A 13,642-nucleotide genomic window follows, 5' to 3' on the forward strand; every position below is an offset into this window, starting at 1 on the left:
TACAAGCTGTCTGCCATCTGTATTTGGGTTTATAGTATTTTTGTATGAAAGTAATGCATGTGTTCAGTTACATATCTTTGAATGATATGGCATTAGTAGTATACACAGGTATGGATTGTAGTAACATTGTAGTATACACAGGTATGGATTGATAAAAGAGTTAAAGATATTTTTCACTGTAATTGATCAGATGCAAGAAGGCTTATACTTCTGTACAATATGTTTGAATAATGACTATCAAATAATATATTCTGTTAACTTTTGTTTTGTAGCTGGAAGATGCATCTCATGGGAAAGGTTAAATCTAACAGTAAGATCATTTGGTTGCTAAAGTGCTCTACTAAATCAAGGCCTTCTTTAAATCTAATTAGCTTTAAAATAATCCACATGTAACAGTGCAGTTGAAACTTGCAATATTTCAAATGGGCACACAGCAGGGATTTCTGACAAGTGTTCAACGTAAAAATGTCTAGTAGCAGCATTAAAAGATGAGGGAAACATTTATATTTGACCAACAATCTCCTTCAAATTAAGACTATAATTTATCAAACAAACAATGACAAAAAAAAAAAAAAACTTTAATATCTATCTTCTTTTTCCTAACCAAAGCATCCTTTGTTGTATTATATATAAAATTTTCTGACTTCTTATTTTGGAAAATGTGTTGTTTAAATTGACAAAATATTAAGCAGATTTTATCTATAACTATGTATCATTTGTCCTCGAGAAAAACCTCTTTGAGCCTTAAAGATAGCAAATACCACTTATTTGTTATGAGTGTGGCCTTAAAAATTTAAAATATCAGTGCCTGCATCATAAGATGCTGACCCAGAACTTTAGTGGATATGTCTTGCTGTAATGAAACTTTACTTTATCTTTTTTATTATTATTATTTTAGATGCAGTTAGTGTAAAGCTCTTGAAATCAGACTTGCTTCTCCACTGTTCTCAATTTTCATCATGATGAGAGCAAGGATTTGCTCTGCATCTCAGTATTTTCCTTTCTGTCCTGCTATCATCGAGAAGATCAAGTGAATATATTTTATATGCAGATGATCCAACTGCAATTATTTTCAATGTACTTTTCTGACTAAAAGTCTCATGTCAGTGAAATAACAGCTACAAGACTTTCTAAAGAAGTTCAGAACACTGAGAAATCACTTACAGGGCCTTTAGGACACGCTGGTTCAGAAGTGTGGCATTTTGCCGTCAAAGCACTCAAACATTCTTGCTGTTACTATAAACTGTTGAGCAATTCACATAGATGAAAATCTACTTGATTTCTGACTAGTCTATTAAATGGGTGAAGCTTAAGTGTCTATACTCGAAAAGAGTAGAAATATTGTCTTGGAAAGCAAAAGCAAATTTTTATATATAAAAATATATGTGTATAAACTGTATGATGTAATATTCAAATATTTTTCATTTTTGCATTGATTTTGTTGAGGATTTGGTCTTAAATAATGTATCTGTTCAACAGTCCTGTCCTCTTTTTCTTCTCTCTCTCTTTTTTTTTTTTTTTTTTCCCTTGCCTTTGAGGCTGGATTAACTGGACATCTGGTGTTGAAGATTTTCTCTTTGTCTTTAAAAAGACATGAGTTGCTGCCATGCCATTCTTCTGATGTTTGTCCAGAAGATTCTGTAGTCACTGAGACACGCTGAGTTGTTGGTTTAGTTATCTTGGCAGGTTGTTAGAGACAAAACAAAAGATGGGATTTGCCACTCTGATAACAGAAGCCTGTATTGAAAATTCAGGAATAAATAAAAATGTGAACTGCATAGTAACACAGCACAATTTCTATTCAGGAGAGCTCCCTAAGTGTGTTCTACATATTTCTAGGAATTACAGAATTGCGGTTGCTTAATAAATGTTGCTTAAAATGACGGTGGAGTGAAAAATACAGCATTGGTATTTGGTTGTTTTTGTGTCTGAAAAGCAAAGCATTGTTAACTAATTTCAGTCGAATTTGGCACTAGTGTATATTGGGTTTGGCAGAGTCTCATAGGCCATGAATATGTTGTCATATATTTTACATGTTAAATATTCCTGTACAGCTGAATACTTAATACCATATTGGAAGGTATTCCTGCCCATGGCAAGAGGGTTAGAACTAGATTATAATTACAGTTCCTTCCAAACCAAGCCATTCTATGATATTTAAAAGTGAGTTCATGTTGAAAGTGTTTAGGTTTTCTTAAAGAACCTTAAAACTTTGAATTAAGTGTTAATCAAGATCAAGAAATGCAGGCAGCTACTCCTACTGATGTGAACCTGTTACATTTTGCATGGTTAAGTGAAAGATGTTCTCCCTTTGACAGTGGGTGTAGCTTTGAGCTCCATGGAGGACTCTCCAGCCTTTGTTCCACCTTTCATGTTACTATTTTTATAACAAGCAGTCCTATATTTGAGTAATTCCTATAATTATTGTATAGTCTGAGATTGGCACTATAGTAGGTTTGATACTCATGGCTTCCAAAAGGACTCTGCCAGCTCATGCTTCAAGGGTAATCTCCTCTCAATGCAGCATGTTTTGAAATGCATGGAAAAAGACAGTAACAGACAGGTTTTGAGCCACAGGATTATATTGCCCAGCAGCAGGGATTTACTCCAAGACTGTTCACGATTCACAAGAAAATTCTTACTACATCCTTTTTATGTCTTTTCATTTGTTATACATCAAGAAATTTACGTGGGTATATATATGCTCATGTTTCCCAATTTTGTAACCAATCATACAACTGGACAATATTACTGTTTCAGCATTTCTGATGGCTTATTACACTTGAATAACTATTCATTAAAAGCTTACTCAGAACTTATGATTTTACTGCGTTCTAATCCATTTGCATTTTTAGCACTTCACCTCCTGTCACAACACAGTTTGACATTTTGCTTGTCCACAGATAGGGCATTCTCGATGGGTTACATATGCTTTCATTTAGTTACTTTTCCATTACTTTCTAGTAAATTTGTAGTTTTATTGTCTAAAAAGGTTTATTCAGTGATGACCAACACCTTCATATTCCCATGGAGATAAACACACTAAAAATTTACAAACTCCTTTTTTTTTTTAAAGTTAGTTATTAGTATCCACCATTTTTTTATTATTATTATTATTTTTTTGTATTTACACTTTGCCTTGCTGAAGTAATATTTGGTAGTAATTGGTGCCATTATATCTTCAATGCTTTCTTCTCAATTAAAGAACAGACTTCTTTAAGCCTTATTCTTTGGTATTTGGAGAAGGTAAACCTAGAAGATCTGTAATTTTGAAAGATATTGTTTGGTGATAATAAATGAGTTCTTGCCATCTTTTTCCTGCAGGACTTAGAAACCGGCTTGCTGTCTCACCTGTTTTGTGTATGGCATTTTTTCTCATATTTTCTTGCCTACGGTATGCTTAGTCATAGAGGGTATTTCAGTCTGTCTTGTTTTGACCCCATGTATACAACAAGTTTTTTGTTTGTTTGATTGTTTTTTGATTTTTTTTTTTTGGGGGGGGGCATTTTGATGGGCAATAATATGCCGAAGTAACATACAATAATGTATAATTAGGAAATATCTTAGTATCATATAAAGACCTTTCTGGACATGCAAACTGTCAAATTGCTTTATTTACCCTTACTTGAAAAATGCTATTGAATAGCTATTGCTTTAATTGTTGTTTTTCTACAGAAAAGTGAACTGTTACAATAGTTCTGCAGTGAAAATTCCCAGTTGAATGCTAATTTATAAAAAGGATTGAAATCTATTGAATTACTTTGCTAGTGTAGTATCTGGCAAGTATTATTCCTCTTCTGTAACTGTGACTTAGACATGTAAACAAGATGGCTGCATACAAATTAGTGCATCAAGCTGCTTGTTTAGCTTCCTCAATATCAAGCTTGTGCATAATCATTAATCCCTGAAAAAGGAATGATTTTTCTGATGATAGTAACCAGTCATCACAGAGGGACCAATACTTAGCAAGAGGATAAAGCTTACAGTTTAACACTGGCTTGAAGATGTTGAATGTTAATTTGGCCAAACATGTATCAAACTGTCAAATACTTCACATTTGAGGGTTGCTTTGTTTTGTGCTGTAATTGCTAGACATAGTAGTTATGACTTAGACTTCTTGAAATTTGTGAAAACAGGAAGTTTGGAAAGTTGCTTTCTGCTTATTCTTTTTTTATGTAGGCTCTGACAGTGGGCATTGCTATCCAATTTTTTTTCAACAAGGTGGTCCGTGATGTGAAGTAAATCTTGTTTTACTTAGTTACAGGTGGTGTAGAAAACCTTATAGTACTCTTGAATGAAAGTGACTATAATGATGCAATCGTTTCAGGTACCTGGTAAGAGCCTAATTCTAGATATGCATGAGAGGAAACGTAGTAAATATCTGTTTTCAAGGAGAAGACCTTTCTCTTTGAAATTCTTAAGTTCTGCTTCATCCATTGTTCTTATTTCCTTTATGCACAGGGAACAAGTTGTCTTGAAGAGCTGTGGAGAAGTGTCTATCAACCCTGTGTATAACAACTCTGAAAAACAGAATTCAGCCAGCAACTTTCACATACGCTTTCTCTAACCAGCAGAAGTACTAATATGTAATCAACAGAAGTGGAAAAATTTAGAGCAGCAGGCCTGTGTTATACACTCAGCGTAGTGAGCAATATTTTGCTGCTTTTAGGTGTCTCTCAGCTTGACATCTGGTGATATATCTCAGATCTTTGAGATGAACTGAGAGTAGAGAGATGGGCATCTGGGGTACAATTTGCTAGTTTAGAAGTGTTGTATGAGGAAACCTTGACACCTGGAGAGGAAAATTTCCATCGTCTTCAAAGCACAATGCAAACCCTGGTGTTTTACTGTGATGGTAGATGACACCAGTTTTTATTTCATATCATAAATTCAAGTATGAAGAGCTAAAGTAGGGCTGGGAGTATGGCTGCAAGGGTGGAAGGAGTAAAGAGACCTTTCCTGTAAATGTTTAGCATTAATTTATGTGTCCTGATGTAAGCAATAAACCTGTTCTCTTAGTAAATATTCCTGCAGACTGCAATCATTTAAAATATTTTTGGTACCAATACAGCTAGAAGACATTAACTCTTGAGTAAGTTTGGAATAAGTATAGTAAACATTTCACTATCCACAAACATTGATTTTTGGCAGTGAATGAAGAACTCAAAAGTGTATGTTTTGGCTTTGATGTAGCTAAATATGTTGAACTATAGAAATTTGAAATAATTTGAGAAATACTGAGAGACAACCCACTCCCCTTTCCCATCTGTTCCCCCCTCCCCCCCCCCTTCCCCTCCCAGTCTAATAATTTTCCTTACACTTCTAACGTGTTTTATAGAGGAATGGAATAGAAAGGCTAATACCAAAACACTAAACCTCAAATACTGAGCCCCCAAAAAGCCACGTGAGCTTGAAGTTTTACAACAGAGAGATGAAAGATTTGACATAACCTATTACCTTGAAAATTGAAATATCCAATCTCTCTACTGCTGCCATTACAGTGCTTCAACACTATTTATCACAGCGCTGTAGCAGAAAGAGTTGTACAGGATCACAGGACATGGTACGAGGATTTCCATACTGAAACCTCTTCTTTTTGTGATTGTTTAAAGTTGTTGGTGTTGTGATGACAGACTGAGCCAGCTAGGTTGTACTGTGCACCTAGTTTCAGCACCCGAAGTTACACTATCACAGAAGCAGCTTTAACAAAGGCAGTGTGTATGGAGAAAAGTCAGTAGTGGTACTAAATAATGTAACAGTACCTACACTGATTGTTGGTGAATGTAGAAATGGTAGCTTAAAATCAGAGTATACTATATACATAAACATTTACAACTGATTTCTTTCACTTGTTGAGATGCAGAAAATAGAAAAGTATTTTGTGCAAGCTTTTGTGCTGGTTTCCCTCCTACTTCTGCTCACTAGATTGATTGGTCTCTGCTCCTCCTGGTTTTGGTTACACTCTTGCCACTGGCACTTCAGATATTTGCATATTAGTGGTAAGTAACAACTGTAGGAAGGTACAAGGTACCACAAAAAGGCAGCAAAAGAAGCCAGAGCTGGTTTAGAAGTGAGTGCTTCAAATGCATCTCTTTTAGCCTAACATTTTGTGTGTAAAGCAAAGGTATTTCTACTCTGATTGAACATTGAGTTTTGGGAAAGACCTCTCTTCTTTAACTGTGAGAGCAGTTTACTTGAGCAAACTTGCAAAAAGCCCAAATATTGCTCATCATTATGAATGCTAGGAAGGAAATATATATGTATGTCAAAAACAGATCATAGCTGACATAAAGCTGTCATTCAAATTCTAGCACAATGGAAGATTTATAATGCCAGAAATGATGGTGCTGAGGATTCAGTTACTGAATTGAGTGTCTGTTAGTGGTTTGAAAGTATTAAATATGATTTTGGAGTGCATCTTTCGGATTGGATTTTTATGAAAGAAATTCAGTTTGGGCACTCTTAGGTAGCTCTGCAATGCTAACCAGGGTACAGAAGGAGAATCACTACAAATGTGAGATTTTCTAAAGTGTGAACTAAAATGCTGATACGGACATGCCTTTTGAATCTGTGACAAACCTTATGTAATAATAATAGTATTAAAATGCAGAGTTAGAAACTGACTTCATGGTCATTGATTCCTTTCTTTTCAAGGTTCTGTAGAATTTTGTTCCATGGTGTGTTGAAGAGGAATATATGAAATGCCATTAAAGCTAGAAGAAAAGTCATAACAGTTCCAGTCATTGGTTACCCATACACAGTGTATGATTTTCTTGTATTTAGCTAATGAATACTATTTCCTGACTAGGTTGTGCAGTTAATATTTGGCCTATAGATAGTTCACAGAAAACTTACTATGTATATCTGAAGCAACAAATGAGGAATCAGGACCAGGGACTTTACTGCATATATTCAAACAGAAAATTAAATCAGCAAACAACTCAAGGGTGAATATTTTCAGGTACTGTAGTATGACAAACAGGTACCACACATGCTGGAAAGTATACTTATTAGTAAATGTGTAATGGTAAATAAACTTTTAGCTATCACCTTTGAAATCTGTCTCTCGATAGCTGTGAGTATAAAATGCAGAGGTTTTGGTGGACTATATGGTGATGCATTAATCTTTAGAAGTGAAAATATGAGAGTTGTTTAGATCAAGTGTCTAGCAAAGCCTTGATTGGATTTTATCAGCTGTCTTTATACTAATTAATTTTTAGGGATTTTTCTGTGAGTGGCTCTCAGTTCAAGAATTCTTGCATATTACTGTCAGATTTAAATTCTGGGAAAAACAGAAGTTCCTAAAACCCACCTGTCCAGAACAAATTGTAAATACATAACTACTTTTAAGTCAGTAGTAACATGCACTTCATAACATGCACTACGGAATTATAGTTAACAAGTAGTGATTTTCATATAAAAAAGGTTTATTTGGGCATAGGAATAATTACTAATGATGGATGTCAATGGTTTTAAGTTTCAGCGCACAGAATTTAGCTCTGCTTATAGGATTTTGTTAACACCTATCACTGAGGATTAACCTGATTCCCATTGCATAGGAAGTTAGAAATCTTGTGACAGTCATTTTAGGATTATGAGTGGGAAGGCAAGATGGAGAGTCTTTTAGTCCCTAGCATGCAACCTTCTCTTCCATTTCTTACAGAGAGGCAGGAATTTTTGTAGGAATTCAGTGAAAAGCAGTGGTACTGGAAAGCAAGGCATCTTTCATCTGGGTTACAGATGCATGTACACTTCTTCGTGTGTGTGTTATTCAAGAAGCTAAAAGTGATTTTATGTGATAATTCAACTTTCAAAGATTGTACCTGGGAGTAGGTGAGTTATTTTAATTTTTCAGGACTGCTCTATGGTTATCTTTTGTTCCTTTAGAGAAAGTATTTGTGTTTTGTATTAGCGTTGTCTTTTCCTTAAATATTTAACAATTACTGGTACAAAATGGTCTTAGTATTACGGCAACCCATGTAATACATGTAATATTGGTAGTAGAATAATCTCACCCTCAGTATCATTTTTGCTAATTTACTCACTGGTAAGCTAGTTCTTTTGATTTTTAGCTTCATCACAACAAAACTAATGAGGTTCTTCTCTTTCCAAAGGTTCTATTAAAACATCGTCCTGCTTTTTGCCTTATCCCTTATCTTCTGGAACCAAGTGGAAAGAGTACAGCATGCTGTCATGGGGTACTGAAATGGTACTATGGTCTTGTGTTTGTACCACTGACACCTTTTGCTGCATGGGTTTAATCAAGGTCCAGTTTGCCTCTGTTACTTTCAGGAATTAATATTTTTTTTTTTTCTTCATAGTTGCTAATGGGATGCCTCTTCCTCCCATTTTGTCTGTTATTTCTTGGAAGTCATTCTGTGTAGAGGTAGATTTGTTGCCCTGGAGGCAGAGGATATAAGCAATATAGGCTTTTCTCCCATGCACCAAGTGATAAGATGAAGGGAAATGGCCTCACGTTGCACCAAGGGAGTTTTAGGTTGGATATTTTGAGAAATTTCATTACTGAAATAGTTGTGCAGCATTGGAATAGGCTGCCCAGGGAAGTGATTGAGTCACCATCCCTGGAGGCTTTCAAGAATTGTGTAGGTGTAGAACTTGGTAGCATGGTTTAGTGGTGGACTTGTCAGTACTAGCTTAAAGGTTGGACTAGATGATCTTAGAGGTCTTTTCCAACCTGAATGATTCTATGATTCTATTTTGTGTGTCTGTGTGATAAAGAGAATTAGGCTCACTGTATTCTTTGTATTTGCTCCTAAGGGTCATGGAAATTGCAGTTTTGTGGCAATTTAGAGGATTAGTAGCTGCATCAGCTTTTGGTGAGTGGAACATTGAGTTTAGAACTTGACTTCTCTTAAGGCTGCACCTTTGCTTTTCTGAGACACAGTCACAGCAGATTTCCTTCTCTTTCTTATCTCAAAATGAAATTTGATTTTGTTTCCAGAGGAAGCAAACAGCAGTGAAGTACCCTGACTGTTTTCACAACTCCTTTGGAAAAGAAATGAGTCCTTAAGTTCTCTCTTCTTATAGCTATGTCTATGTTATAAAATTGCTTAGCTTTGCAAACAGTAGAAGAAAGCCTTTGAGGCAAAGGGTGAAGTGTCAAAGTGGTGGAAAGAAGACAGGAATGGGTTAGGACTTACAATGACTACTGTCATCCCTCTCAAGGCTAAATGTTATATGTTAAGGGCTAGTAACTTTGGTGTCTAATATAGCTGTATTTTCTCTGGTGCATTTCCTAGTTTTTCATTTTTATCCTGCTCTTATAAATAGAACAGTTATGTGGTGGATTTACTACACACCACAGTTAGCAAAAATAATGGGGAATTTGGTACATTTACAGTGAAAGACGCCGAGGGGTTTTAGGTGCATAAATTAAGAGGTTTGCCACCATTATTTCTTTTTCGGTACAAATAAAAGCTGTAAGTAAACCAGTGCTCCTGTAGGTATGACAGCTAGGATTTCCATGAACAAAGCTTCAGGTAAAAATAACACCATAATATCTAGATGGCTAAATTTGTCTCTTGAGGTAGGAAGTGGCACAGTGTATGTTCAAGCAACAGTTCCAAAATCACATACCTGCTTCTTTCATACAGCATATAGCTAAATCTCTCCATAGTAGAAAAATCCAAAAATGAATTATGGAATGAATTAGGCAGACATAGGAACTAAGATGCTTAACTCCCTTTGATATCCTATTTTTTTAAAAGCACTTGAAACTAGACCCATCTGCTTTGTAATCATTTGGCTAAAATATATACCTTTTAGACATAGCCTAGGTCACTAAGTCATAAATTTGTATTCTTAACAATTTAGGAAACACAAAAGCTAGATTTTGCTTCTTACATTTTCATCTCTTGCTTTCCTCTAATATTGCAATTGAAATTGTGTTCCAAATGGAAACTGGAAATGGTTACGTTTTCCTAAGAAATAATAGGAAGTGATAAGTTAATGGTACTTAAAGACACATTAAGTGACTTCTGTGTTTGTCTACTGAGGTATTCATCTGCTTTCCACATAGATAATTACTCTTTTCAATGATCATTTGTCCAATTTTATGATAGTAAGTCACTTAGAATTCCTCACAGGCCTGGTTTATGTCTTCTTAATTCAGCATGTGTAAACAACAACAACAAAAAAAGCAAGTACCTACATTTAGTGACAACAACAGAACATGGTGTCATTCCTCCATGACTTAAGTTCTTGATCTCTTTCCTCCCCACTCCTCTCAGTTAGGTGCAATTAAGTGCTATGAGACAAGGTGAGTATTATTTTAAAAGCTTAGATGGTTGGACTGGATGATTTTAGAGGTCTTTTCCAACCTAAATGATTATATGTTTCTATATGTCATATTCAAATCAGGTGCTGTGAAATCTCAGAAGGTACAGTAAACAACCTGGAGTTTGAGAGATAGCAGGTACTAGTTTATGTTAAAATAAAAATGGAGAAGTTTTATTAATTTGAGTGAATTATCTTTAAACATCACCTTGAAGCAGATACATTGAATGAGATGAAATCTGGAAGTAGCAGAGAGAAAGAAACTGAGGTCTTTATTATGGTGGCCATTTTCTCTACTTTGATATACAGCATATGAGATACTTTTTAAACGAAAAGGAATAGAAAAATCAGACTCAAAAGGAAATTCATTTTGAAGGTCACATTCTTGAATGTCAGAAATCAGATATAAAGAAAAAAATCATTTATCAGAACTGCTAGTTCTTTTTGTACATGATCTAACTGTAGATTTGTTTGAAAATAAAACTCCCATATGTGTCATTTGTTGCCATTTCTAATCAACTGCTATTTTATTTTGTATAACAGAAAGAAAAAGTATGAAAGAAAAAGAAAATAATTATGATGAATGAGATTAGAATGGTTTAATGTTTCCTTTGACATTTCTATAGGAAACCCACTTAAATTTATCTTTCCCAAAATGTTGTAGAGAAGGAGATTTAAGATTGAAGAGAAGATGGGGGCAGGGAACAGCTTGGGGGGAGGGAGGGGCAAATCCCCGCTTAAACAGTTAAGGTTTGTTCTCTTTAACTGGTAAGTTAGCATAAATTTAAAGTTTATTTACACCATGTGGTGACACAGACTGCAAAGAATCCTGAGCCTGCAGGCTCTGGAAATGCAAGTAGCAGGGCAGTGTCAGCAGGACAGAGCTTACCAGAGCAAGCCTGACTCTGTTAACACAAATGTTCTGGTTCATGGCCCCACAGAGTTATTCTGCATCATATCTTAGAATTTTTGCTGCCCTGTGGGGAACACTGCACACTTTTTTTTTTTTTTTCTAAATAGAAGTGGACTTGAGCAAAACTAAGCTTTTTGAGTAACTCACTGCAAGAGATACTAAAAACTTGAATCTTGGTTCATTATGCTAGCACATAGCCTGACAATTATAGAATGAAGAATTTATAGCTGACACAAACTGTTATTAAATTAGAAATCTGAGTAACTATCTCTAAGATGCTTGAAAAGCAGATTGAGACTAATCCACTTGGGCATGCCTTTCTGAGCTTGAACAGATTGGACCTTTAATGACCTCACAGATGGAAGCTGGAAATATAAGAACTCTCATGAGATTTTTTTATTTAAAATTTTTAGATACCTAAGTCCCACATAATTATATGACAAAATGGAAGAATGCTTGTAACTACTGAAGGTAATCTTTCTTGCTTGTCTTTCGCAATTGGTCATGCTGTCATTCTCTTTGGTACTTCAGGAGTGTTCCTCAGTGAGATAAATTCTACATATTTAGCATAGTATATGAGAGTTTAGCACCAAAAGTAGTTCATAGTTTGACCAGATATATTTATGGATTTCTTCATTAGTTACAGAATTATTTTTTTAGTCTGCAGCATGTTGCTTGAAAGAACTTTCTGCTTTAACAGGTAAATTTTCTGCCAATATTGTACCACAAAAATCAAAGTTCAAAAAAAGCTTTTTCTGAAATCTTTATAAAATATTCAAGTGCAAGACAGTCAATTATTTGATCAATGAGGTAAAAAACTCTATTATGTGTTTTGCTAATATGAACGCATTTCAGCATTAAAACCTTAGAAAATTGCAACACAGTCCAACAACGGTGCAGATAATTGTGTGATGAGAATTGTCCCATCCTCTCCCCCTTTTCTGAGCCATGGACAGCTGAAGAAACGTCACAGTGACAGTTCTGAGCCAGATTCTGTATACATTGAAAAATCTCAGTGTTAAACATCTGTCTCCTTATGCTGAGGAAGCAGATCATTGCTCATCCCAGTCCTAGCATGAGCTTTCAGCTAAGGATGATGACACTGAGAAATTATTTCTTCCTTTTGCTCCTTACCTGAATTTTAGCTAATAGTGGATGACAGAAGGAGGGAGAGATTGATACTCTGCAAATCCAAGTTGGAATCCAAGGCATTATTCAAAATCAAGTTCCATCCATGGGAAAAAATATTCATAAATTGATAGAAATTGGTTATAGTTTCTGTGACTTATACTCTCCAGTTCTATTCAGGGATTCTACAGTAGAGTTTTATGGAGAACTTCAGAAGAAATGCATGAATTTTCAGTGTGATTCCAGCATTTCTTTAGAACTTTGTGGTGTAATTGTCACATTTTAACTGCCACTGTTTTGTGTCCTTTCTAATAGACTCAGAACAAATGATAGAGGCTGGCTTTTTCAGCAGTGCTTGCAACTGACATGGTCTTCCATAGTATGTTGAAGAATCTAAGTAGGGCAGTTTGGGACAGGGGAAAACTTTGCTCCTATTGCCTCTGCTCTGCATCTTCAGTAGCTATTCAAAAGTTCAGTTTCATAGAGATAAACTCATGTGAAGTGGTTATTTCTATCGTATCTATGAGATGAGGTTGAGGAAACCCTGTCTAATATTTCAGAAATGGTTAACATTATAACACTTTTCTGAAACTTAAGCAGCCACAAGTTTAGCTGTGGCAGGTAGTGAGGGGGGAGGGGGGGGGGAGGGGAGGAGCGTGGTGGTGGTGGTGAGGGATCCAAATTGGAATGTGGACAATAACAAAGCAAATACTCTCCAAATTATCTTTGCAGAGTAAGAAATGTTATTCGCTTTTCAAATAGAACTTAATTTCTGTCCTGAATTCTGATGGTAAAATGAACAGATGAGAAGCAGTGCATGTGCATTGTTTGTCCATCTTTTTAAGCCTACCTCCACCTGGATTCTTACAAAGTGGTTCATGTTTGCTCTAATTAATTTCATTATTCTATGTTGATTTACACTAATAAAGATTTTGGTCCAGATTTTTAAAAGTCTGGCTAACTGAGAGAAAACATCAACAGGTTCAAAGGCTCTTTTTATAGCCTCTACGGAGTAATTGGAATATTTTGGTAGATGGAAAATAATAGCAACTCACTAAGGGAAATTAAGCTAATGAATGAAGGCCTTTTACTTAGAACTAATAAAATAGACTTTGCAATAATCTGTCTGAAGTGGTTTTGAAGCCCTGTGGCTTGATTTTATTCAAAGTTGAATTGGACAGTACACTTAAACACTGTGGGAAACTATCTTGAACTGGTGTGGGGAATTAATTATCTGTTAGATTTTTTTTTTCACTTAACTCTTGCAAACACAGAGGAATTCATGGAGTCTGAAGAAAATAGCTG

Source organism: Oxyura jamaicensis, chromosome 4 (genome assembly GCF_011077185.1).
Source record: "Oxyura jamaicensis isolate SHBP4307 breed ruddy duck chromosome 4, BPBGC_Ojam_1.0, whole genome shotgun sequence".
Classification (NCBI taxonomy): Eukaryota; Metazoa; Chordata; class Aves; order Anseriformes; family Anatidae; genus Oxyura; species Oxyura jamaicensis.